Source organism: Homarus americanus, unplaced genomic scaffold, assembly GCF_018991925.1.
Source record: "Homarus americanus isolate GMGI-L3 unplaced genomic scaffold, GMGI_Hamer_2.0 scaffold59514, whole genome shotgun sequence".
In the NCBI taxonomy this organism is placed as follows: Eukaryota; Metazoa; Arthropoda; class Malacostraca; order Decapoda; family Nephropidae; genus Homarus; species Homarus americanus.
Genome location: NW_024722406.1, coordinates 363,394 through 390,571, shown reverse-complemented (window position 1 = coordinate 390,571; position 27,178 = coordinate 363,394). Strand labels below are relative to the sequence as shown.

At 39.3% G+C, this 27,178-nt stretch overlaps 1 long non-coding RNA gene across 1 annotated transcript; it reads right to left on the bottom strand.

Annotated features, from left to right (window-relative positions):
- Positions 1 to 506: 506 nt before the first annotated feature.
- Positions 507 to 21,068, bottom strand: LOC121862752. The gene is made up of 4 exons (XR_006088279.1): positions 20,865 to 21,068; positions 10,659 to 10,818; positions 2,002 to 2,156; positions 507 to 863 (listed from the first exon to the last, which is right to left on the bottom strand). It is a non-coding gene; the product is annotated as an uncharacterized LOC121862752 (long non-coding RNA).
- Between the last annotated feature and the right edge of the window lie 6,110 nt (positions 21,069 to 27,178).

Below are 27,178 nucleotides of genomic sequence, written 5' to 3'. Positions count from 1 at the left end.
AGACATGACACCAATACAGTCCAGTATTCTCATAATAAACCATTAAAATCTTGCACTTTTCTTCTACAATTTCATTTCCATTTGTTTATGCTGGACTTGACAATGTCCATTCCAGTTGATAAAGGAGGGCAACGATAAGAAAAAAAAATGTGGAGTCCCTGAACCTGGCTGATGCCAGGTCCGAGGGCCAGGGTTCTCCCCCGAGAGGATCCTGACTCCTGGACATGCTGGTCCAAAAGCTATTTACCTCTTGGAAGAAGCCTCCTGACCCCAGCTCAAAAGGATAAAAAAAAAGGCTAACCAAGTTCAGGACCGGCTCTCCTTGTCCTAGGTTTGGCACTTCCTGGATGAGGAATTCCAAACCCTTAAAAAAAACGGAACCTGCGCAGCCTAACGCTGACTTCCGAGACACAGCAAATGCTGCTCCTGGGGTCAGTTACCTCCTCCAGGAAGCTCCTTATCCCAGATACAGAAATGTCCGAATCCTCTAGAACGGAGATATAATGTTCCGAGAGTAAGGCATTTCCCAGAACAGACTTCTGACCCCCGTTCTAAAGGGGTGGGGGAAAGGGGGCAAATGCAGTTGATGATTCTTCAAATTACATTGGTAAGTGACTATTGTATAGATGACTGATGAAAAGAGACAATACAAACTTTACACCAATACAGGATTCTCATAATAAACCATTAAGTGTAAGTACAGAAAAAACTTCTACATTTTTCTCCAATTTCCTTTTCATTTGTTTATGCTCGACTTCACAAGTTTGATTCCAGTTTATAGATGAAGTTTTTTATGGTGGGGTCAGATGGCGTTAATAGATGACTCTCTTCATGGTTGGGTTCAGGCAAAGTAAAGCTTGACCCTAAGATGTGGAAGAAACAAAGGAAATAAATTCAGTACAGATTAAGTAGTGCAAATCCTTCCCTCACTCATATAAAACTTCAGTCTAACCTAAGGTCCTTCCTCACTCTTCTGCTTCAGTACAGTCAAGTTTCTCCCACTTATACATTACATAAGTAGTTTTAATTCCTATCACCAGTCTTCCCTCCTTCACTACAATACAGGGAGCCCCCAAGTTCGCAGTCCTCTTATATTCCAGACGGCACCCTGGCTGTACCCAAGAATGTCTGTGGGTGGTTTTAAAGTTGCTGTCATTTTTGCAGCTGGGACAGGGAACCATTTGTTCTAGACAGTAATTTCCTTTACCTGCATTGTAAATATGTGTAGACACACAACACACAAACAAATAAATAAAAATTAGAAAATCATCTCACAAATATTAAGAAGCAAATGTATTAAAAAAGTGACAATCTACCCTCAAGTCAGGGCTCTAATACTTTATTCATAAAGCACAGACTTTAGGTTACTCACATTTGTAATCATTTTTTTAAATTTTTTATTGTGAGAGTATTTTACCATTATTATTGTTTATTTGTGTGTGTGTGTCTACATACACATACGAATATACAATACAGGTAAATGAAATAATTGTCCTAAGGGCAAATACGTAAAGGGAATACAGTATACATCTCTTTGTACGCAAGTAAAAATGTATCCCCCCCTCCACCCCCATTTTGAGAACCCAACCCCCGTGAATTTAGGGGGCCCCTTGCACTCTTCAATCATATCTCCAACAGTCTTCCCTATCATTAACTATATTAGACATAGCATAAACTGTACAACTAGCCTTCCCTCTCAATCAACTCTGACCATAACAGCATACAGCTCACAGGCAAGAAAAGTTGATAATCTTGACCTACCCCTGGCTCTCTTCCTTTCCACATTTAGACTTGTGCATCTCTTGACCTAACTGGTTTCCACCCTCCGCTCCATATACCTACACCATATCTACCCATCTCTATGCAAAACTTTGTCAATATCCATCCACCTTCTTAGCTCTGAACAGGGCCTACTGTACTGTCTTACACCCTGGTTATGGCCTTGAGTACAGATATGTTCAATTAAGAGTTTAGCTATTAGTCACAATGGACTTCCCATACAGCAGCAGGTGAAGTTTGTGTCCATCTCAGGTTAACTTCAGTTGGCTGGTTATGTTGATGATGCCACTTGGTGATGATAGTAAAGTATTCTTCCCAGTGTCTACAGTGTCATACCTTCTGGTCCACTGCCTCAGGAAGATGGTACATCATGTCACCTGCAAATGGGGATTCTTTCTTCAGTAATGTTAAGAAACAATGGTAAAATAACCTAGTCATAATTTTGTCTCTTTAAATGTTAATATACCATAAAAAGTTAATTTATTTACCATATTACAGGGTGTCTACTGACCAGACAAAACAAAATTCCTTGGATTTTCCAGGTGTAAATTTGAAAAATTCCAGGTACAATAATTCAGTATTTATTATGACAGAATAACAAAATTAAAGGTTTTCAATAATATGTATATACTGTTGGGAAATATTTAAAGAAAATATAAATCATATTAATCAAGAAATTGAAGATCCTTTCACGACCCATCCTAAGCCTAGTGATGAAAATCGGCAAAGACATTAACACCCCCCCCCCCCATATTTTTCTCCTCGGATTTGTGAGATTCACGTGGGTCGAATTAGACATTCTAAAAAAGCTGGAAAACTGGCAAAAACCAAAAAATCACACTCCTGATCAACCTACAGGATGATTCATGATTAATATGTGGAATAATCCACTTATATTAAGTCACTTAGTTATAAGAACAATTCAACCAACAATACTCATTACAGAATTATTATGAATAACTTGTAATATTTAGTTATTTGATCACTAACATGAAATATGATACTGTAGGTACACAAACAAGTCAGTTATTGGAGTGGTCTACCGTATACGTCGACGTACAAGGCCACGAGGTGTATAAGACGACCCCCAAAACTTCCATTTAAAACGTAGGTTTTGAGCTATACTCACTGAAAAAGACTAACCCAAACCTGACACCACTGGGAGCTTATTGGCAAAATTTTGTCAACTACCTACCATAAAATGCATCAAACGTTACCAGATGGTGTAGTGTAAACACTAGTGACGTCACTTAGGCGTTGGTTATTTTACTAGAACTAATGTCGGTGTCGAGTAAAATTTTATTATTTTCTTGAAATGGATTTACGGATTTATTTGTGTATTTGTTTATTTATAATATATTGTAATATATTATAAATGTAGGCATAAAATACACTGCAGGTATTTTCTTTAATTTATAAACTTGCTTCGCGAGATGATCGGTAGGATTGGCCGTTTGTTTAATTCGGCGGCAGTTGCAAATGGCGGGCTGTGCGTGATGATACCTGCAATTATTAGGCTGTTATTTTATGGTATTTACGGTATGTTAGACAGGTTTATAATACATTTTTTTATTTTAATATACCGGTAATCTTATTTTTTAATCCAGCTTCCCAAACGTAAGTTTCAGTAGAAAATAATTACTGTAGTGGTAGGACCATGGATTTAAAGCGAGTGTTTTACGATGTTTTCCATCACCACTGGTGACACACTAAACCACAGTATGTAGAGGTTCGGACTTTACACCTGGCGTTTAAGATGACCCCTAATTGTGGGCTGATATTTTTAAGGTTCAAATTCCGTCTTATAGGCCAACATATACGGTATTACTGAAATTTGTTCCCAAAAGTTTAATTATTTACCTATTATAAAGTACATCATTAATTTATGGTAAGATTGATGTCAAAATAACAATATTTTGAAGTTAACTGAATTCACATAAAATTCCAAGTTCATTTGTAAAATTCCCAGCCCTTTCCAGGTTTTCCAGACCCTGGGATAAACTTACTAGAAACCTTAGACTGGACAACTGATAAAAGTGAAGATATTGTAAATTTTGAAGAAAGTGTATATAAAGGTGATTTAAGAAGACTTTTAATAGTGTACCACATCATAGGTTATTATACAAATTAAACAAAATTAGAATTAACGATAATGCATTAAGACAGATCGAAGGATTCTTAACTGTTAGAATACAATGTGCAACAGTAAATAGAACTAAATCTGTGGGTGAAAGTAACAAGTGGAGTTCCACAAGGATCAGTCCATGAAACAGTTTTACTTTTTATATCTGTCAATGATTTGCCAAATAACATCCGATCAGTTTGCAAAATGGTTCCGACGACACAAAAATCTACGATATGGCAGAGGAAGTGGCAACACATACTTTGGTTGGTTAAGTTAGGGACTACTCAGAAGAAAGAGAGACCCTCATTTTCTATTACTAAGTGTTATTTAAGCATTTCCGACTTACGACCTGGATGTCGGTCCCTAACCCCGTCGTAAGTCGGGGAGCAGCTGTATATTACAATGATATTCTATTAATACTGTGCTTGATATAATACATTCATGGAAATATAATATTTTTGCTGAAATGACATATGTATTACAGTGAAAAGTGGGATAAAATCACGACGAAAACAATCGACTTTTGCTTTCTTTCGTTATTCAAAAGATGTTACCGTAATCGCTTTTCGAATGGTTTTCAGTTAAAAAAACTTGTATTACAATAATATTCTATTCTAATTGACTTGAATAAATACTACGATACCATATTTCTGAATGTTTTCATTAAAATCCACCCAAATCATTTTCCTTGTCATCGTCTTCAGCACCAAACAGCTTCTCCCAGTCCTCTCCTTGAATAGGGCTAGAGGGTACGTGTGTTTCGAATCGTTTTCAGTTAAAAAAACTGTTACATCACAAGTATATTATACCTAAACTGCACCTGAATGAATATATTCTCGGAAATAAATAGTAGTTTTGCTGAAACGTGATGTATTTCAATGTAAAATAGGATAAAATACATGACGAAAACAAAAGACTTTACCTAACCTTCCGATGTTCAAGAGATTTTACTCGTTTTTTAATAGTTTTTGGTTAAAATACTGTTATATTACAATGATATTCTATTCATACTGTGCTTGATATAATACATTCACGGAAATGTAATATTTTTGCTGAAATGACGTATGTATTACAGTGGAAAGTGGGATAAAATCATGACGAAAACAATCGACTTTTGCTTTCTTTCGTTGTTCAGAAGAAGTTACCATAATCGCTTTTCGAATGGTTTTCAGTTAAAAAAACTGTTGTATTACAATAATATTCCCTCCTAATTGACTTGAATAAATACTTGAAAGGAAATATACAATATTTTTGCTGAAACTACCCGTGTTTCAGTGTAAAGTGTCGTAATAATGGTAAACAATTTGCCTTCGGCGCTTGGTGTTTCCGGCACGACGACCCTCAGTTTATAGGACATTAGAGTGTTTTTAGTGAAGGTTTTGCTGTTCCATTACCCTCAAAAACTTGGGTCGACCTATAAATGAGGCATATCATAAATTAATGATTTCTTGGTCAAAAAATCAGGGTCGACCTATAAACGAGGTAGAATTATAGACGAGTATATACGGTATATACAATACAGGTAAAAGAAATAATTGTCCTAAGGGCAAACACAAAGGGAATACAGTATACATTTCTTTGTACGCAAGTAAAAATATATCCCCCCTCTCCACCCCCATTTTGAGAACCCGACCCCCACGAATTTGGGGCCCCCTTGTACTCTTCAATCATATCTCCAGCAGTCTTCCCTATCATTAACTTTATTAGACATAGCATATACCATTAAGTTAGGTCAATAATCGACCGATTATAAAGAATTTTAAATCGGATTTATCAATGAAATTATTGGCACCGCAAAGTTAAAGACATCACCCTAATGTAATTTTTTACTTAGTTTTGCTGCCCACCTGCCATCTCCTATGTACTGCGCACATCATTGTCATTCCTAAAAACCCCATTTAATTCATATTACACTATATAACATTCAAATCCACCGCGCTTGTAGAATCTCAGAAAACGGGAAACACTGTTAAAGGATAATTCACCTACTCAATGTTACTAGACCATGTGTTGTATTGTACCCAGGTACAGTTATATAATGTTAATTGTATGTATTCATAGCATCAAGGAGAATTCAGGGTATCCATAAGATGATGGGGAAAGTCCAGTTGAGCCGGGCTAGCGTACTATAGGACTAAGTGTGGATCATGGTTTGAAGGTCATACTTTTTACGTCTGTGAACGTGTAGCGAACATAACTTCCACAGATATCATATGAAAATACATGAGAACAATGATCTGGAAAAAGGATAAAGGTATCAGAACTATGTGAAGTGTTGGAAGTGATCTAGAAACTATGCTTCAAAAAGAATATCTTGTATACCCACGCCATGAAAATACGATGCTAGGCTTTGTTTGGGTTGGCGCCTAGGCCGCCTCGGGTGTGTATTATAACCCAATGAATTTACCCAGGAACTAGCAAACCAGACCCTTACCTTAGGATTAAGATATGTATTTCTAAAGCATGAGGTCACAATAGATAGGAAAATGGAGATGTGGGAACCATAAGAATCCAAAGTGAAAATTGAAGATTGGAAACTGTAGGCCTAAACAGAGAGGAGGGGGGAGTCAGGACTTCACCCTCAGTGATGCCTCGACTTCTCCCAATACAGGGCAGTGTCCTTTATCATGCTATATTCAGCCCTAAAAAGGACCTATCTAGCAGTTTTTACAACTTAAAACCTTGCCTGATGTCAAAGTGAAGTCATAGTGTACTAATGTGTGACGAAAGCCCCTCCGGCAGTATTCTCAGTGATGCCTCAACTTCTCCCAATACAGGACGACGCGTTCTGACCGCCTATCGGGCTCAGCCATGACCACACTGTGAAGGCCACACCACAGTGGTCAGGCACTTCCACTGTGAGCCTGTGGATCCCCAGCACACCACCCCAAATGAGTAGAACAAATAAGGAAACGCTTGAGAAACTCCGCGGTTGTCACTTGGAGCGACCTATAATACCAGGCGTAGAAATAGTACTGGTATGTCTCTTGGTGTAGCCCTCGTCTCTACCCACCGTGGGCGGTGTGCGAACAAGGTGCCTGTTAGGTATACCTAGAAATTACAAGGAGTCCCATACCTGCAGGTGTGGAGGGTAACGGGTGTGTTGAGAGGGTGCTATTATGTATGACAACCGATGGTGCTATATTCCATACAGGTGGAGCAGTCTGATGTTTTAAGGGGTAGTGTAAGAAGGAATGACCGAGGTAAGGTGGTCACAGATTGTTACGCAATAAGTATGTGGATGACACGCCATTAATGTAAGACGTCTGGTGCCCATCTGGGTAACCAACATTTTCGTTGTTCTTCTGAGATAGACCAATTCATTTGTATGTTTTTTACCAATATGCTTTATAAGGAATAAATTAATTAAGACATGTTATGGTTTCACCCTTCTTTCCCCTTATCGATCTGGTCAATGGAAAACCTAACCCAATGCCTAGTCCACCCTGCACGCTACCTAACGAGCTACATGCTGTCCAGAGTGGGTCAGGTGGCAGCGACCCTTAGAAATTAAGATTAGAGTTAAGTATTCCGTCTTAGCATTAGTGACCCCCAGTCTGGCAGTATACCTATATGGGGAGCAAATGGTTTTAGTTATTTTCCACCTTATAAAGTCTAGTTTGTGTCATTGTAACATCTTGTTATGTACATCCTGGTTGTAATTTGTTACAAATTCCCATTTCTCTTGTTCTTTGTGGTCATTGTAGATGCTAATATAAATGGTAGAGTGAATAAAATGTACCTAACATCTGAAGCACTATCTATCCTTCTCAGTAAGTCTGTTTGGGACCTCAGTGTTTAAATATAATTACAGTTTGTATTTACTTTAAATACCAAATTTTTTTTTAATTCTAATAAAAAATACGTAGGTGTTGGTTGTATTTGTTTGTTTTTAAAGTAGCACAAAAACATATCCCGAGCTTGCCTCAACATACACATGCAAGAAAACATGACACACCTACACCATAGGAGGCGCTACGCATTAAAAGGGGTGAAGCGCCAAATTCAAAAACCAGAGAAAAACAAGTTTAATGTTTTTTGAAGTTCAAACAACCATAAAATTTGTGTTTTTTAAGCTAGAGGGTTATTTTTTTATCGTGCAGCTCAATCCCTCTCACAGCGAACTGTGAAAACTGGAAGTTAATACTGTACTGTGAATAGTTATTATTTTATCGCAAGTTGAATGAGAACAACTACCCGTGATGTACAGTTGTTTAATCTTCACACCCAGAATAATCGCATCTTTCTGCCAAATGTTCTTATTATTGTGGACTAATACTGTAAAACAAGTTAATGGTCACCAAAAACAGCACTCGTCTGACACCCCCCCCCATAGACCCACCCCAAAAAATGAAATAATAATAATAAACTCATTCGTCTACAAGTATTTATCTTTCCTTCCCTATTATTAGTCAAAGATTAATAATATTGTTAAGTATAATAGTGAGTAATAATAAGAAACCACTACACCCATCTCCCCCCCCCCCACGTAATTAACATACGATTATAAAGGCGGAGAAAGTTTGCATAATCTTTGGTAAAAACAATATTATGATAATAGTATTACAATCTTACTTTGTTTAGTTCCTTCGTTTTATTATCCATGAAGATCGTAGTAACTTGAAGTTACGTAAATCCTGAGGAGTGCGTATAGCTTCAATGGCCTCATCATAATCAATCGGGTACAGTTTCATTATAACACTGAGTTATGGGCTCACTTTCACTAGCATTCGTTGGGTCAGGCTCACTTTCATCACTATCAAGGTCTGTCTCATCACTGTCCACTTCTACCTCCCCACACACAGTCTGATGTTCTTGTTGTGATACATTAGTGTCACTGTTTATGTTATCATTAGTCTCACTGTCATCATTTTCATCTTCACTTTCATCGTCATTATTGCCGTCAGTGCATGTCACGTAACTGTACCGGAACAGTCTGCAATAAGGTCTTGTGATGCATAACAGTCACTTTTGTATTATGAGTACTATACCAAAATCACTATCACCAAGGCTTTCGACAGTGTACCCCACGAAAGGCTGAAAATCAAACTGGAAGGGTACGGAATTCGGGGAAATGTCCTAGCGTGGATAGAAGACTTTCTACATGACCGCAAGCAATGTGTGGTGATTAATGGCACGAAATCGTCATCTGTACCTGTAACAAGTGGGGTACCGCAGGGTAGTGTATTGGGCCCGCTGTTGTTTGTTTGTTTCATAAATGATATGCCTGACGTTGTACACTCCTCCATACAAATGTTTGCCGATGACGCCAAGTTATTTCGGGAAATTAAGAACCAAGCGGACTGTGAAGAGCTGCAGAAGGACCTCTGTGGGCTCCAGGAATGGTCGAAGGAATGGCTGCTGAGATTCAATGTCACGAAGTGTAAGAGGATGCACCTGGGGCGTACCAACGGTAAGGAGGCGTACCATATGTCCCAACGGGATGAAGAAAATGTACTAGTTGAGACTGTGTGTGAGAAGGACCTAGGTGTGTATGTTGACAATGAGCTGAAGTTCTCGGGCCATTGTGAGAAGAAGGTAAATCAGGCAAATAAATTATTGGGTCTTATAAGAAGGTCGTTCAGATATCTAGACGGTCCGTCCCTCGTGACGATCTTCAGGAGTGAAGTGCTTCCCCATCTGGAGTACTGTCACCCCATCTGGTCCCCGAGATATGCTAGGGACTGTCAGTTGGTTGAAAATGTTCAAAGGAGGGCCACCAAGCTGGTGCCTGCACTTCGGCATCTCAGCTACCCTGCGAGATTGGAGCGCCTGAACTTGCCTAGCTTATACTACAGACGGGCAAGGGGGGACCTAGTTGAGGTTTATAAGCATCTCAGGGGGCACTACTCAGTTGAGTGTCCTTACTTGGAGCTGGCGGACGCTCGCCCCACAAGGGGTCACAGCTCAAGATTGAAGAAGCCGCAAGTCCGGAAAACCGTGAGGGCAAACTTTTTCGGAGTGAGGGTTGTAAACTCTTGGAACAATCTACCAGAGAGTGTTGTGACGGCACCGAGTGTGAGCTCTTTCAAGAGAAGACTTGACCAACACTGGAGCGGGTTCAGGTACATTCAGGAGCCGGTGCATGCCCAGTATTTGCCAACAGTGCGTGACAGAGACGTGACCGATCGCCCGGGCGGCTAGCGAGCCGACCTTTTGGTGAAGAATATAAAGGAAAAGAGTCGTGACCGATCGCCCAAGCGGCTAACAAGCCGATCAGTGGCGAAGAGGATAAAAGTAAAAAGTAAAAGTGAGCACTGTTGTCACTAAACACACGCTCAGGAATAATGGGCATGCAAATGTTTTTCGCGGAATTGGCGATTCACGGCCATTTTGAGAACCTAACCCCCATGAATTTGGGGGGCCCCTGTGCTCTTCAATTATATCTCCAGTAGTCTTCCCTATCCATGAACTTTATTAAACATAGCATAAACTGTACAACTAGCCTTCCCTCTCAATCAACTCTGACCATAACAGCATACAGCTCACAGGCAGGGAAAGTTGATAATCTTGACCTACCCCTGGCTCTCTTCCTTTCCACATTTAGACTTGTGCATCTCTTGACCTAACTGGTTTCCACCCTCCGCTCCATATACCTACGCCATATCTACCCATCTCTATGCAAAACTTTGTCAATATCCATCCACCTTCTTAGCTCTGAACAGGGCCTACTGTACTGTCTTACACCCTGGTTATGGCCTTGAGTACAGATATGTTCAATTAAGAGTTTAGCTATTAATCACAATGGACTTACCATACAGCAGCAGGTGAAGTTTGTGTCCATCTCAGGTTAACTTCAGTTGGCTGGTTATGTTGATGATGCCACTTGGTGATGGTAGTAAAGTATTCTTCCCAGTGTCTACAGTGTCATACCTTCTGGTCCACTGCCTCAGGAAGATGGTACATCATGTCACCTACAAATGGGGATTCTTTCTTCAGTAATGTTAAGAAACAATGGTAAAATAACCTAGTCATAATTTTGTCTCTTCAAATGTTAATACTATACCATAAAAAGTTAATTTATTTACCATATTACAGGGTGTCTACTGGCCAGACAAAACAAAATTCCCTGGATTTTCCAGGTGTAAATTTGAAAAATTCCAGGTACAATAATTCAGTATTTATTATGACAGAATAACAAAATTAGAGGTTTTCAATAATATGTATATACTGTTGGGAAATATTTAAAGAAAATATAAATTATATTAATCAAGAAATTGAAGATCCTTTCACGACCCATCCTAAGCCTAGTGATGAACATCGGCAAAGACCTTAACACCCCCCCTCCATATTTTTCTCCTCGGATTTGTGAGATTCACGTGGGTCGAATCAGACATTCCAAAAAAGCTGGAAAACTGGCAAAAACCAAAAAATCACACTCCTGATCAACCTACAGGATGATTCATGATTAATATGTGGAATAATCCACTTAAATAAAGTCACTTAGTTATAAGAACAATTCAACTAACAATACTCATTACAGAATTATTATGAATAACCTGTAATATTTAGTTATTTGATCACTAACATGAAATATGATACTGTAGGTACACAAACAAGTCAGTTATTGGAGTGGTCTATTACTGAAATTTGTTCCCAAAAGTTTAATTATTTACCTATTATAAAGTACATCATTAATTTATGGTAAGATTGAGGTCAAAAACACAATATTTTAAAGTTGAACTGAATCCACATAAAATTCCAGGTTTATTTGTAAAATTCCCTAGCTTTTCCAGGTTTTCCAGTCCAGAAGACACCTTGATAGTCTACATTTTTAAGAAAATGTATGTAAAGGTGATTTAAAACTTACGGGAACAGTGTAATTGAAATTTTAAATACTATATAATTATTTCAAAGGTCATTAATTAACACTAATTACTCATTTTTTTATATTGTGAACCCAGATCCTTAATCAGCATGTAAAGTAGCACTTTTGTATGAAATCCAAACAACTATTTTTTATCCCAAGTGTTGCAAACTAACTTTTAAAAATGTATGGGTCGGGCCTTTGTTGTTGAGCATCGAGATCATCTTAGTGATGTCAATGTGTAAATCGATGCAGGATTTTTAATGTCACTCCCAATTGTATATTTGATAACACTCAACGTACTGACCAGAGGAATAGGCCGGGAGGTATACAACCATAAAATCATTGCCATATGACAAGGTTTATCCAGAAAAATATAAAAGAGTTGTGTTCATGGCTGTGATTGACCGTCCAAAGGTCGATCAGGGAGTGCAGTATTGTGCCTTTACTGAAGACAGTCCATAATGGCAACAGTGACTCTGATGGATTGAAAATAAATTAAGTGAAACAAATCAAAATTGGGACAAGCAATCAGGCACCAGTGCCTGAGAGTAGCCAAGACATGGTATTTAGTGCCACAAAGAAAGTTTGTCTTTTGTGTGTGTGTTTTCCAACAGACTGTAACTGATTATGATCACCATTCATAAGGAGATACAGTGTACATAGTGATAGCACAGAGATAATTTCGTTGATGAGAACTGGAAAAGAGAATAAAAGTGAACCGGCCGAACTGTCCCGAAGGCATTGTTGCCGCCACAAAGATAGTTTGAATATTTTTCTTCTATATGTACTAAAGGACTGTGACTGTGCATATAATCCACCATTCATAGCGAGATGCAGTGTTCAAAGTGACAGTATCTTGTACGGCAACATTGGACGAACGAGTGCCAGCGAGATGAAGACCAACAAGCAGCCAAGTGATTTTCTTAAAATAATAATAGTCTGCCACTCATAGTAGTAATAAAGATTATCATCATTATTATCAAGCAATTACATCACATTGTAAACTGGGCTTAAGCCCAAGAGGATTTTTACAGTCTGCACACCCCTCCCCCTCCCTCCTCAACAGTGGCAGTTGTCAAGCACCGGTGTCCCACAGGTGTAAAGTACATAACAGTGTACTGCGCACATCATTGTCAGTCCTAAAAACTCCCTTTAATTAATATTATGCTACATAACATTCAAATCCACCACGCTGGTAGAATCTCAGAAAATGGGAATCACTGATAAAGACTAACTCACCTAATGAATGTTACGGAATTATTTGATCAATTGTACCCAACTACGGGAATATAATATTAATTGTATGTATTCATAGCATAAAGGAGAACTCAAGGTATCTATAAGATGATTGGGAAAGTCCAGTTGAGCCGGACTAGTGTACTGTAGGACTAAGTGTGGATCGTGGTTTGAAGGTCATACTATTTACGTCTGTGAATGTTTAGTGAACATAACTTCCGCAAATATCAGATGAAAATACATGTGAACAATGATCTGGAAAAAGGTTAAATGTATCAGAACTATGTGAGGTGTTGGGAGTGACCCAGAAACTATACTTGAAAGGAAATATCTTGTATGCACCGGTGTGAACTTAATACACCTCGTCCCCTCGGGTGACGTATACCCACGACATGTACAGTGATCAGAGAATCTTATGTCTGTGTTCAAATAGTGTAATGTGTGAGAGGAGGAGCCCTAATTACAATTTTAAGTGAAGTGGATATACCCACGCCATGAACATTCGACTTTTGTTTCAAGGTAGCGTCCTTTGTGCCCACCTCGAGTGTGCCTCGTTGATATTATAACCCAATGAAGTTACCCACGAATTAGTAAACCAGAACCTTACCTTAGTGTGTAATTTAGGATTAAAATATGTGTTATAAGACATAAGGTTATAATATACAGGAAAGTGTTCATGTGAGAACAGTAAGAAATAAAAGTAAAAATTAAAGATTGGAAACTGTAGGCCTACGTGGTGAGGAGCGGCAGGGCACTGCCCTCAGTCTCCTGCGTTCTCTCATCACTTAAGGTCAGTGAACTTCATCGGGCTGTATTCAGCCCTTAAAAAAAAAAAAGAGACATATAGCAGTTATTACAGTTAAAGCTTTGCCTGATATATAAGTGAAATAGTAATGTGTTAGGGTGTGTGATAACCGTCCATTAGGCATTATTTCTCAGTCTCCTGCATTCTCTCATCACCTAAGGTCCCACGCGGTCGAAGCACCTTGCTGGATGTCGGCCATTATCTCTGTGAGCGTCCCACCATGTGAGGTGACTACCAGCTATGCTATTCCACTGTGAACCTGTGGATTCCCAGCAGACCACCCAAAATGAGTAGGAATAAATAAAGAAACGCTTGAGAAACTCCGCGGTCGTCACTTGGAGCGACATAATACCAGGCGTAGAAACAGTACTGGTATGTCTCTTGGTGTAGCCCTCGTCTATACCCACCGAGGACGGTGTGTGAACGAGGTGGCTGATATGTGTACCTAGAAATTACAAGGAGTCCCATTTTTGCAGGTGTGGAGTATAACAGGTGTGGTGAGCTGGTGCTACAGGGAGGTGAGCTGGTGTTACTATGAATGATGACCTAAGGTGCTATATTCCATACAGGTGGAGCAGACTGACGTGTTGAGTGATATTGTAAGAAGGGTAACCAAAATCATCGTTGTTCTTCTGAGGAAGGCCAACTCACTTGTATTTTTTTGTTACAGTATGTTTTATAAGGAATAAATTAATTAAGACATGTTATAGTTTCACCCTTCTTTCCCCTTATCGATCTGGTCAATGAAAAACCTATCCCAATGCCTAGTCCACTCTGCACGCTACCTAACGAGCTACATACTGTCCAGAGGGGGTCTGGTGGCAGCAACCTTTAAAATTAAGATTATAGTTAAGTTATCCCCTTAGGCTTAGTGACCCCAGAATGTGGCAGTATAACAGGATGAGGAAAGTTTGCGACGAGACATGAATAGGCATAGGGGCTAAAACCCCAGCATCACCAATAAGTTGGTTGATATGCAATAACTGCAGAGAGAAGTCTGATGAACATTATGCAGGTCTGGGCCCTACAGCGTTTAGGACGGTACTGAATGCGATAAAGTATGGAGGCTGTTCCTGGCATTGCCCTTTTTACTTTTATCCTCTTCACCACTGATCGGTTCGTTAGCCGCTTGGGGGATCGGTCACGTCTCTGTCTAACTGTTAATGAATATATTATTGTCAGAACTGAATAGAATTTAAACTTTACTAACTGCAAAATCAAAGTAAACGAGATGTCTGAAGATCATAGGAGGAGGAGATACTGAGAGACAAAAATAGAGGAAGCTAAATCCGTGTTGGTGCCAAGTTGGAGCACAAAGACTGAGGAAGTAAGCAACACAGCGGAGGAAATAGTTAAGAAGAGCTACATTCAGGTTGTAGCAGGGTCACAAAAGGTGACGGAGAGTAATGCAGGATCTGGACAGGTCCTCCAGCGGCTAGAGACTGCAGAAGTGTATTGATGAGTTGACGACTAGTAGACCTACTGATGTGGGAGAAGCGGAGAAACAGGAATGCGCAATGCGTAGGAACAACATAATAGTGTTTGGAGTCCCTAAGAGCCAGTCGGAGGAAGCTGAAACTAGTAAAAAAACACAAGTTGAAATTTCAAAATATTTATGATGGGCTCTGAAATAATCAATTCCAAATCAGGATGTGAGGAAGCTAGGATAAAGACAGGAGGACAAGCCCCACTCCTTCAGGATCACACTTGTGAGCGAGGATATGAAATGGGAAGTTATTCAGCAGGCAAAAAACTTAGCAAGGAGCGATATATTTTGGGGTACAGTATATTCATAAACCCAGATCGCACAGTAATGCAGAAGGAACAGCACCAAAAACTCCTGGAGTCCTTGAAACAGAGGATGGAGGAGTCGATGAGGAGCCTGGACAGACGTACTTGGTTATATACAAGGGAACGGTAGTGGGAGCAAAAGCGCCAGCACAGAGCCTGGGGACAGCGGGCCACCTGTCATCCACTCCACCTCCCACCCAGGAGGAGGCGGGCACCATGTAAACAATGTCATCTCTGACAACACCACGCAAACCACGAGGGATACAGTAACTGAGGCAGCCGCAGAGAATGGAGGAGGGCCGGAGTCAATACCAAGAGCAGGGACAGTACAGAGGACAATTTCAGGCTTGAAAGTCATGTACAGTACTACACTAATTCTGACGCATTTCTGTAACACTACTGAGGGTACAGCAACCCGATATAGTAGGTATTGTAGAACTGTTGTACAAAGACAGGAGAATCGAACAGGAGGAATGTGAGTTCAATATAGATGGATATGAATTGACTCACTCACGAATCTTTCCCAAGAAACTTGCAAGAGGGGTGTGGTTAACTATGCTAGGCAAGACCTTAGAGTAAGCCAGGTGAGGGTGCAGGAAAAGGATTTTTTCAAATAATCAAAGTGGTGTAAAATTAAACTGAATGGGAGACTTACTCATTATTGGATGTATCTACAGATCCCCAAACTGTAGCATATTAAACCAGTGAAACTAAAGAGCCTTAATTGACAATGTAACGGTGCAGAACCCTAGCCACCTCCTTGTCATGGATGACTTTAATTATGGCGACATCGACTGGAGAAATGAATCCATGCCAAACGACCTAAATAATCCAACCACTCTTTTCGTAAAAACCGAGACAATTTTCTATTCCCACATGTTATTAATCTGACTCACTACAGAGGGGAGCAAACACCCAAACCACTGGAACTCATCATAACTAATGAGGAGGGTATGGTGGCCAATCTGTAACACCTAGCCCCAGTTGGCCACCAGTCACTACATAACGTTGTCCTTCAGATTTAACTGTTACTTCGTTCATGACAAAACAAGGTCCAGGTTCATATAGTACAAAGGAAATTACAATGGAACGAGGGAGGAGTATACACTGGCCCGACGCACTAAGGAATAAAAATGCAGATGCTACATTGAATATCACAGCCAGTCAAGTTAAACCAGTTGATCAATAAATATATACCAAAGACCAAACCCAGTGTCTCTAGGAATACAAGGAGACCGCTACACATGAACCAAGAGGCAGGTGGAAAAGTTAAGAACAACTCAGGATTTTGAGATGTGGGTTAGAACAAATGATGAGCAGGACAGGAAGATGTATGACAGATCCAGGAACCAAGCAAAGTCAAAGTGTAGAAGAGCTGAAAAAGTTACATAGCCAGATTGCTAGTAAGGTCATGTCAAACCCAAAGGCTTTTTACTACTATGCAGAGTAGAAATTAAAAACACGAGTCGGCATATCGGACCGGAGGCTTGAAGACGGTCGTTATGCAAATTCTGATCAGGATAAGCAGGATAAGGCAGAGGCATTGAAAAAAAATTTCGGTGTTCACAAGAGAGGATGCGAACGATCTTCCCGAGTTTGAGGAAAGACGGTTTGATACAGAGTTGGCCCATGTTGTGTTCTCGGATGAAGTTGTAAGAAATAAACTGTCAAAGGTAAAGATTCATAAGAGTCCCGGCCCAGATATGGTACACCCCAGTGTGTTAAGAGAACTGTGTAACAAGCTTGCCTGGAGGAACAAAAGGTCCCCGGCAACTGGAAGATGGCTTATGTGATCATTACTCCACCAATAATTATAGACCAGTGAGCCTGACCAGCATAGTATGTAAAGTACTAGAGAGCATTATAAGAGATACCATGATGGAACATCTGCTACGAAACAACCTTGTAAAGGATTGCCAACACGGTTTTATGCCAGGAAGATCCTGCTTAACACAATTACTCAAGGTACTGGATGTTTGGACTCAAATTTTAGAACAAGGCAGAAATATCGATAATCTATACCTAGATTTTGCCAAGGCTTTTGACAGCGTACCCCCATGAAAGACTGAGAATCAAACTGGAAGGGTACGAGATTTGGGGAAATGTCCTAGCGTGGATCAGAGAGTTTCTACATGACCACAAGCAGTGTGTGGTGATAAATGGTACAAAATCGTCATGTGTACTTGTGACTAGCAGGGTACCACAGGGCAGTGTATTGGGCCAGTTGTTGTTGTCTGTTTCATTAATGACATGCCTGAAGCTATACACTCCTCCATACAAATGTTTGTGGATAATGCCAAGTTATTTAGGGATATTAAGAACCAAACAAACTGCAAAGAGCTGCAGGAAGATCTCTATGAGCTTCAAGAATGGTCGAGGAAATGGCTGCTAAAATTCAATGTCACAAGTGCAAAGGATGCACCTGGGTCACACCAACAGTAAGGAGGCATATCACATGTCGCAACAGACGAAGAGACTGCATTAATTGAGACCAAACATGACAAGGACCTGGGTGTGTATGTCGACAATGAACTTAAGTTCTCGGGCCATTGTGAGAAGGAGAATCAGGCAAGAAAACCAGTAGGTCTTATAGGAAGGTCGTTCAGATATCTAGACGGTCCGTCCCTCGTAATGATCTTCATTAGTGAGGTGCTCCCCCATTTTGAGTACTGTCACCCCGTCTGGTCCCCGAGATATGCTACAACTGTAAGTTGATTGAAAATGTCCAAAGGAGGGCCACCAGACTGGTGCATGCATTCGGCACCTCAGCTACTCTGGGAGATTAGACTGCATGAAATTGCCTACCTTATGCTACAGACAGGCAAAGGTGGACCTAATTGAGGTGTATAAACATCTCAAAGGGCACTACTCAGTCGAGTGTCCTTACCTGGAGCTGGCAGACGCTCGCCCCACAAGGGGTCACAGCTCAAGGTTGAAGAAGCCGAGTGTGAGCTGTTTCAAGACCAGACTTGACAAGCACTGGAGCAGGTTCAGATACACTCAGGAGCCAGTACAAGCCCAGTATTTACCAACAGTGCGTAACAGAGACGTGACCGATCGCTCAAGTGGCTAACAAGGCGATCAGTGGTGAAGAGGATAAAAGAAAAAGTAAGCAAACAAGCTTACAACAGGGTCACTATAACACACTGTATAATATTGTATTTTACGGCATATAAGACGCACCCCCCCATTTCAGCAGGGAGCTTCCAGGGAAAAAAAAATCCTCCTGTAGCCATAGTTTTCTTAAAATAATATATACAGTACCAGTAAATGTGAAGAATAAATAAAAATAATGCCAATAAATATGTTACAACAAAATATACTGTACAGGTTGACAATTCCTTATCCTTGGAAGAGATCCGGAAACTATACTTCAAAGGAAATATCTTGTATGCATCGGTGTGAACTTAATACACCTCGTTATCTAGTGTGACGTATACCCACGAACTATACAGCGATCAGAGAATCTTATGACTGTGTTCAATGCGTGCAATGTGTGAGGGGAGGATCCCTAATTACAGTTTTAGGTGAAGTGGATATACCCACGCTATGAACATTTGAAGAGCAGCTTTTGTTTCAGAGTTAGCGTCCCTTGTACCCGGACTACAGGTTTGAGTTAATAATATCGCCCAATTAATTTCCCCTAGAACTGTCAAACCTGAGCCGTACTTTAGTATGCAATTTAGGATTAAGATATGTATTTATAAGGCATAAGGTCACAATAAAAGGGAAAGTGTTCATGTGAGAGCCATAAGAAATCAAAGTGAAAATTAAAGATTGGAAACTGTAGGTCTAGTCGGTGAGAGGCGGGGGGCATTATCCTCAGTATCACTCGTCTTCCTACGGACACAGATCAGTGTCCTACATCGGGCTCCATCCTGCCCTAAAAAGACTTATCTCGCAGTTTGTACATCTTAAAACCTTGCCTGATGTTATAAAGTGAAGTAGTAATGTGTTAGGGTGGGTGATAACGGTCTATCACGCATTATTTCCGAGTATCACTCGTCTTCTCGCCGAAACAGGTACCAAGCGCTCTGAGCGTCGGCCATTACTCCGTGAAGGCCATACCATGTGAGGTAACTATATGCGGTTATGCTCCCCCACTGTGAAAATATGGATTCCCTGCATATCACCGCCTACGAGTATGTTTGAGCAGATTCGCGGTCGCCACTTAGATCAACCTAGAATACCAGGCGTAGAAACAGTACTGGTATAATCACTTATGGAATACCCCCTCTACTCACCAAGAGCAGTGTGCAAACGAGGTGCCTGATATGTGTACCTAGAAGTATCGAGGAGTTCCATACTTGTAGGTGTGGAGTGTAACCGTGGTGCTGTAATGTGGTGCTATATTGTAACCTAGGGTGCTATATTCTAACAGGTGGAGCAGTCTGTTGCGTTTGGTGTTATGGTAAGAAGGAGTGACCGAGGTAAGGAGGTCAGTGGTTGTTATGAAGAATGAGTACGTTAATGATACGTCATTACTGAAGATGAATATTGTTGGGCAGTGTAACTAAAATCATAGTTGTTCTTCTGAGGAAGGCCAACTCTTCTTGTATTTTGACGGGATGTAATATGTTTTATAAAGAATAAATTAGTTAAGACATGTCTGATATTTCACCCTTCTTCCCACTATCAATTTGGTCAATGAAAAACCCAACCAATGCCTAGCTTACTCTGCCCGCTACCTAACGAGCTACATACTGTCCAGAGGGGGTCTGGTGGCAGCGACATTAAAATTAAGAATAGAGTTAAGTTATCCCCTTAGAAATAGTGACCCCAGAATCTGGTAGAATACTAGCCGCAAAAATGCAGGCAACTTTAAAACTACCCACAGATATTCTTGGGTACATCCAGGGTGTCATCCACGAATAACCGAGAACCGCGAAGTAAAAACCCGCAAACTTGGGGGGGCATTCATTACTGTATTCAAATATCTTTAATTAACTCAAAGGTCACTAGTTAACACTAATTTTTAAATTGTGAACCCAGTTAAGTTTTACCTTTGTATGAAATTTAAACAAAATTCATAGTATGGCCCCAAGTGCCGATACACAAGGTACAGTATTAGGTCAGGCTTTCCTCCATACATCTTCATTGTTTCAGTGCCTCTTGATTCACCCTATCACAGACCTTCCCCACAACCATGAATGCTGTCCATGACAGTCCTGTTTTTGTAGTGTAAAAATATTTAATGAACTAATCTCATGTTATGGTTATGATGACAAGTGTCTCAGTGAACAATGAGAAGTGTTTCCTGGTAATGCTACACGACTACATCAAAGGTTTTCTGGTTAGTATAATGAACTTCAACTCACCTCCTATGGTATCTGTGTCCAGTTAGAGAAAGTTATAACAGCCATCATCTCTCATCTTAGGTCAATGTCAGCAACTGAAGCAACAGTCAACACACCTGGGTTAACAACATCCTACTCCGGCAATCTTCAATGGCAAATAAGTTGACAGCCAGAGCACTGAACCACACCTGCAAAGTAAATGATTTCAACACATTACAGCAATACCTGGGTAATGCGTCATTAAAAAACAACAATTAATGTATACTGATCACAGCTTAATTTACCAGTACAGTGTATACATTAAACATACAAATTACAACGTTCACATTACAGTATACATACTGTATGTAGACTCAATAAATGCCACCAAACATCATATGCTGTCATTAACTGCTTCTACCACCACACCTTCCCCCATCCCTACAGTAGGTTGGGGGACTGGGTGTGGTGATGGGGGAGTTGTGGACAGTTGTTTCAATAAGTAAATGTTAGGTGAGGTGATGAGACACCCTGATTACTTGGGCACAATCAGCTCATTACTTCCTATGCAACAGATGAGATGTTTGATATTCTATTTCAATGTAATACTGGATAGTATGGGTGAATAGGGATGCACCGGGAACTCAATTCTTATGAAGTTGAGGTTCCGGCTGGTACCAGAACTTTTTATAGTGGTACTGGTTACTGTTTCATGAATTAAAATATAACTCGCTGTTAATGCTTATTATTTCTAATGGATCATCAATTGATCAGAGTACCATCCTTGTAGTAGGCAGCTATCAAACAGGAAGGTACTACCGCCTGGGAAGATATTGGAAGCATAATGTACAGTACAGGTAGTTCTGCTATAACGCGATAATTGTGTTCTTGTAAAATATCGTGTTATAGAAAATCGCGTAATAGAAATAACAGGGCTTATTGAGAAAATAGGGTTAGGTGCAGATTACTCGAAATCGAAAAAATTTAGTAGTTAGCCTAACACAAAGGATAGCACAGTCTAAATAAATGTTACATTCATATCTAATAATGAAATCATACAGTAATGTAACACTTTACTTGATGGGGGAGAAGGGTGATTTTGAGGTTGATAAAATCGAGCTTCTCTTCAAGTGTTATATCCTTTCTTTTACGATCATCACCAGGAATTCTATCACCAGAACGCTTCTTGCTGATATTCTTCTTTACTATATTCACATTATTTAATTTTTTTTTCTTCTAATTTATTGTTTTTTTATTACAAATATTAATGATATTCATTATTTCAGGGGTTTAGATGCATATTTATGCACTTTTTTACAATTTTTACAATTTTATATTATATTTTTCAGTGTTAAGTGGTTGTATTTGGGGGCCTGGAACGGATTAATCCTATAACGAACGAATGCTATAACAAACAAGGTTCTAGAACCAATTAGATTCGTTATAGCATACCCCACTGTACCACAAAATTGGAGAAATAGTAAGCAAAAATCGCGTTATAGCAAACAAGCGTTCGCGTTATACAAATATCGTTCCTAATTCATAAATCGCGTTAGAGCAAATTCGCGTTATCAAAACACGCGTTATAGCAGAACTCACTGTACTGTATTGTCTAATGGTAGACCCTGCTGCCATGTGGCATCACAAAAATTGTGACCAAGTCCCAGGTTGCTGATCTGACTTTCTGCCTCATTTACACACAATTGCAGGGTCTCAATTGTTTCTCTTACTACTGACAACACAACATACATATACAGCTGCTCCTCGACTTACGACAGGGTTAGGGACCCAAATCCAGGTCATAAGTCGAATTGGTCATAAGTTGAAAATGCTTGAATAATACATAAAAAACCTAAAACGGGTGTCTCTTTTTCTTCTCAGCACCACAAAACTCTCACTTTTAAACTTGCCAGCCATTTTAAAGTGAATTACAAACGAAAATTTTGTCAGTACAGTGAGTTCTGCTATAACGCGTGTTTTGATAACGCGAATTTGCTCTAACACGATTTGTGAATTAGGAACGATATTTGTATAACGCGAACGCTTGTTTGCTATAACGCGATTTTTGCTTACTATTTCTCCAATTTTGTGGTACAGTGGGGTATGCTATAACGAATCTAATTGGTTCTAGAACCTTGTTCGTTATAGCATTCATTCGTTATAGGATTAATCCGTTCCAGGCCCCCAAATACAACCATTTAACACTGAAAAATATAATATAAAATTGTAAAAATTGTAAAAAAGTGCATAAATATGCATCTAAACCCCTGAAATAAAGAATATCATTAATATTTGTAATAAAAAAACAATAAATTAGAAAAAAAATAGAAAAAAATACAATTTAAATAATGTGAATATAGTAAAGAAGAATATCAACAAGAAGCGTTCTGGTGATAGAATTCCCGGCGATGATCGTAAAAGAAAGGATATAACACTTGAAGAGAAGCTCGATTTTATCAACCTCAAAATCACCCTTCTCCCCCATCAAGTAAAGTGTTACATTTACTGTATGATTTCATTAATAGATATGAATGTAACATTTATTTAGACTGTGCTATCCTTTGTGTTAGGCTAACTACTAAATTTTTTCGATTTCGAGTAATCTGCACCTAACCCTATTTTCTCCATAAGCCCTGTTATTTCTATTACGCGATTTTCTATAACACGATATTTTACAAGAACACAATTATCGCGTTATAGCAGAACTACCTGTACACAGAGCAATCACTAACGTTGGGACTCGAAAATACGTAATTTGACAAAATTTTGGTATGACTGAGGCGGTCGTATGTCCGGGTGGTCGTATGTCGAGTAGTAGCTGTATTGTTTCTCACTACATATTGATTTCTTTTTAAATTTTGGTATTTATGGTCATTTATTATTATTATCATCATTATATATTTTATTTAAAAAACTATCATTTTTTAATAATTTGTATTATTATCATTTTATTTTCGCCCCCCAGGCCCTGATGTGGGTCATTGACCTGTGCCCTGGTGGGCTAATTCCGTAAAAATCTGAGGGTTGGGGACCACAGTCCTCCTCCACTCTTAAATGTTCATGGGCTTCTTTCCTCTATGGGTTTGTAACTCTGGGGGCCTGGTTAGGTTAAGTTAAAACTTCAAATACAAACACTTTTTTACACATTAGCCATGACTACGAGTGTCCACTATAAAACAGTGATATTGCGGCGTTTTTAAAATTGTTTCCCACGATAAATCGGCAGTGGATCAGTCGTTAATAATTATTTAAGGAAATAAAGTGAGATACTGTATAAAGTAATAATTAGAGCAAAATAAAAAATATAGTTCCCCCCTACAATGATTAGCAGCGGCCCTAAAAAGAAACCAACGACCATCTCAACAGGAGTGTCTATTTCAATTTATATAGGATTTAGTTCTTCATTTTTTTCAGATGATATTTGGATGAGTAGAAAATTTGAAATGAAAATGCACAGGTTGGAAGTTAGGTGAGGATAAGTAGGTTAGGTTCTAATAAGTTCTGTGAATGCTTGCTTCCATTTTTGTGTTCAGTATCATAAAAATTTTATCTCCAGAAATCTTGGTTCAATTCCATAAGTTATTTCTGGTGCTAACAGTCTTCTCCACCTTTACAGTTTTCCCTATTTCACAGTAAACAAACACTCCATCCAGCTGGGGACAATTTTTCACAGCAAATCTAAATACCAAATCTAAGCACAGTATGGTAATACTGTGCTTATAAGATTGTGGTCTGATCTTGGCACCAAATTGAGAAATTTCTCCAAAGAAGAAGTTTTCTCACCATAAGGGGACAAAAAGTGCAAGAGGAATGTCTTGTGAAAAATAACCTTTTATGCCCCAAATCAGCGGAGGAAGGCAGTAAACACAACTTTACGACGTGCGTCAAGCTTTAGACTGTAGGAGTGGTCCCCTATTACAATATGGAATTGGATTTGATTTTGGAAATATAATAGAAATATTTTAGGTTAAGTTTGGTGGGTTAGCAAATGGCTAATACGCTGGGACTGCCCAGTATGGGCCAATAGGCCCGCTGCAGTTTCCTCCATTCTTGTGTTCCTGTGTAATGCATTCTCAAGAAATAATAAATATAATACTTTTACATGTCAGAGAATTGTTCAAAAACTGTAAATGATAGAATAAAAAAAATAATAAAATTCTTATTGTTACTTGGTCCTCCAGGGTAGTAGGCAGCTACCAAACAGGGAGGTACTACTGCCTGGGAAGATATTGGAAGCATACTGTGTTGTCTAATGGTGGACCCTGCTGCCATATGTGACCAAGTCCCAGGCTGCCTCATTTACACACAATTGCAGGGTCTCAATTGTTTCTCTTAACATTGACAACACAACTTACATATATTGTTTCTCACTCTTGATCTTTATAATTTTATTTCTTTATAGTTCTTTATTGTTAGTATTGCAGTTATTATTGTTATCATTATTATTTTATTTTTTAAATTTTACTTATCTGAATTATCATCATTATTATTATTATTATTATTATTATTATTATTATTATTATTATTATTATTACATCTCGCTCCCCGTAAAACAACACAAAACACTGGTGATCAGTTGCTGACTTACACAATTATATCTTTATCGGGCAAAGTCCTTATAAATCTACTTAAGCGGCTAATGAATCTCCTCTGACATTTAATCAAAGTTGGTAACTAGTCCACAGACCTTTACAGTGGTAATGAGTGAGTAAAGAAAGAAATATGGCGACTTGCTCATCACAACACACCGGCAGCTCCGGAAATACTGTACTAGCCTATATACCTCCACTCAGGCAGTGTCTTGTCATATATTATATTATAAACTGTACATAACACTATAAACTTCTAAAAATTATCATATAATTCAACTTATCTTCCATTTAAACACCCAAAAGCGTCCATTAAGTAGCAGACACACCGACATCCCTCGACCACCATGACACCTCTCCAAATTTGCTGATGGAGGTACACGTCGACCAATCACAGACCGTCTTGTACCACCTGCTGAAATTAACCAACCAGATGCCAGCTTACAAATGGACTACTACCGTGAAGGAGTGATCAGTGTAGATGGATAAATAGATTTGTTCAATAAATATTCCATTTATTATGTCAATAGACAGTCGTTAGTAGTCTATATACACGAACAATGGTAAATTATAAGTAGATTATGCAAGGGTAGTCCAAGGAAGGTGTTAAAAGAGTATGTATTTGTTCTATTCATCAGTGTGTGTAAAAAATAAACATCACGAGTCGATGCATAATGTAAAATGTACACAATGATTTTGTATATATTAAACATATTGAGAGAGAGAGAGCACTTATATTGATGTGTATTACTGTGTTACTATTTCTCATACGGTTCACTGAACAGGTCACACAGACTGACGGGTCAGTTATTCTACAGTTGTGCCCGAACAGGAACACATTATACAGGGTGTCTAAAAGAAAATTGTATGCACACTGCCTTACAGATTGTCGTGGCGATCGTATGAATGTTTGTATTATAAGAGTATTATACCTCACTTGTAAGACCTCACAGTTTACTTTCACACCAGAAATGTTGATTTATAGATGTCAGTCCTTGAGTGAGTGTTTGCAACGATATTTACAGGGCAGTACTCAGGGGCTGATCCAAGAATATCAAAAGGGGCGGTCCAAGAAGTTGTAGGTGGGGGTACAGGGCGAGCGCAGGGAGCCCACCCAGAATTTTATTTAAATCTAACCAATATCATGGACATTTGGAGGCCATTTTGAAGCCATGCGTACTTGATATTAGGGGATATTCTCAAGTCAATTGTAAATACTATTACTCTACAAAAACGCCTGAGTACAACACTGCATTAAAGAAACAGTATTGGAATTTTCTGGTGAATAAGGGGGGTCCGGACACCACCCCCCCCCCCCGGATCCGCCCTTGATGTGAACACCATACACAGAGATAGACTCTGTATGCAGGGGCTGTTCTTTGACCCAGTAAAAAGCATTAGAGGCTGTACAGTTGGTCTTGCATCAGGGAGAACAGTAGTCTCACTTAACCTCAGTTCCTAGTAGACCACACGCTATAGCAGCACCAAGTGATGTCACTTGAAAATTGTTTCAGGTAGTTACCCTAAAATATATCACGTTTTCTCTTGTACAGTACAAAAGAAAATGTTTTATGGCTGACAATTTTATTACTTTACTTTTATCGTCGTCGTCACGGATCGGCTCCTTGGGAGGTCGGTCAAGTCTCTGTTACACACTGTTGGCCAGCAGTGGTGCCTGCACTACGGCACCTTAGCTACCCTGAGAGATTATAAAGCCTGATATTGCCTAGTTTATTCTACAGACGGGCAAGAGGAAACCTAATTGAG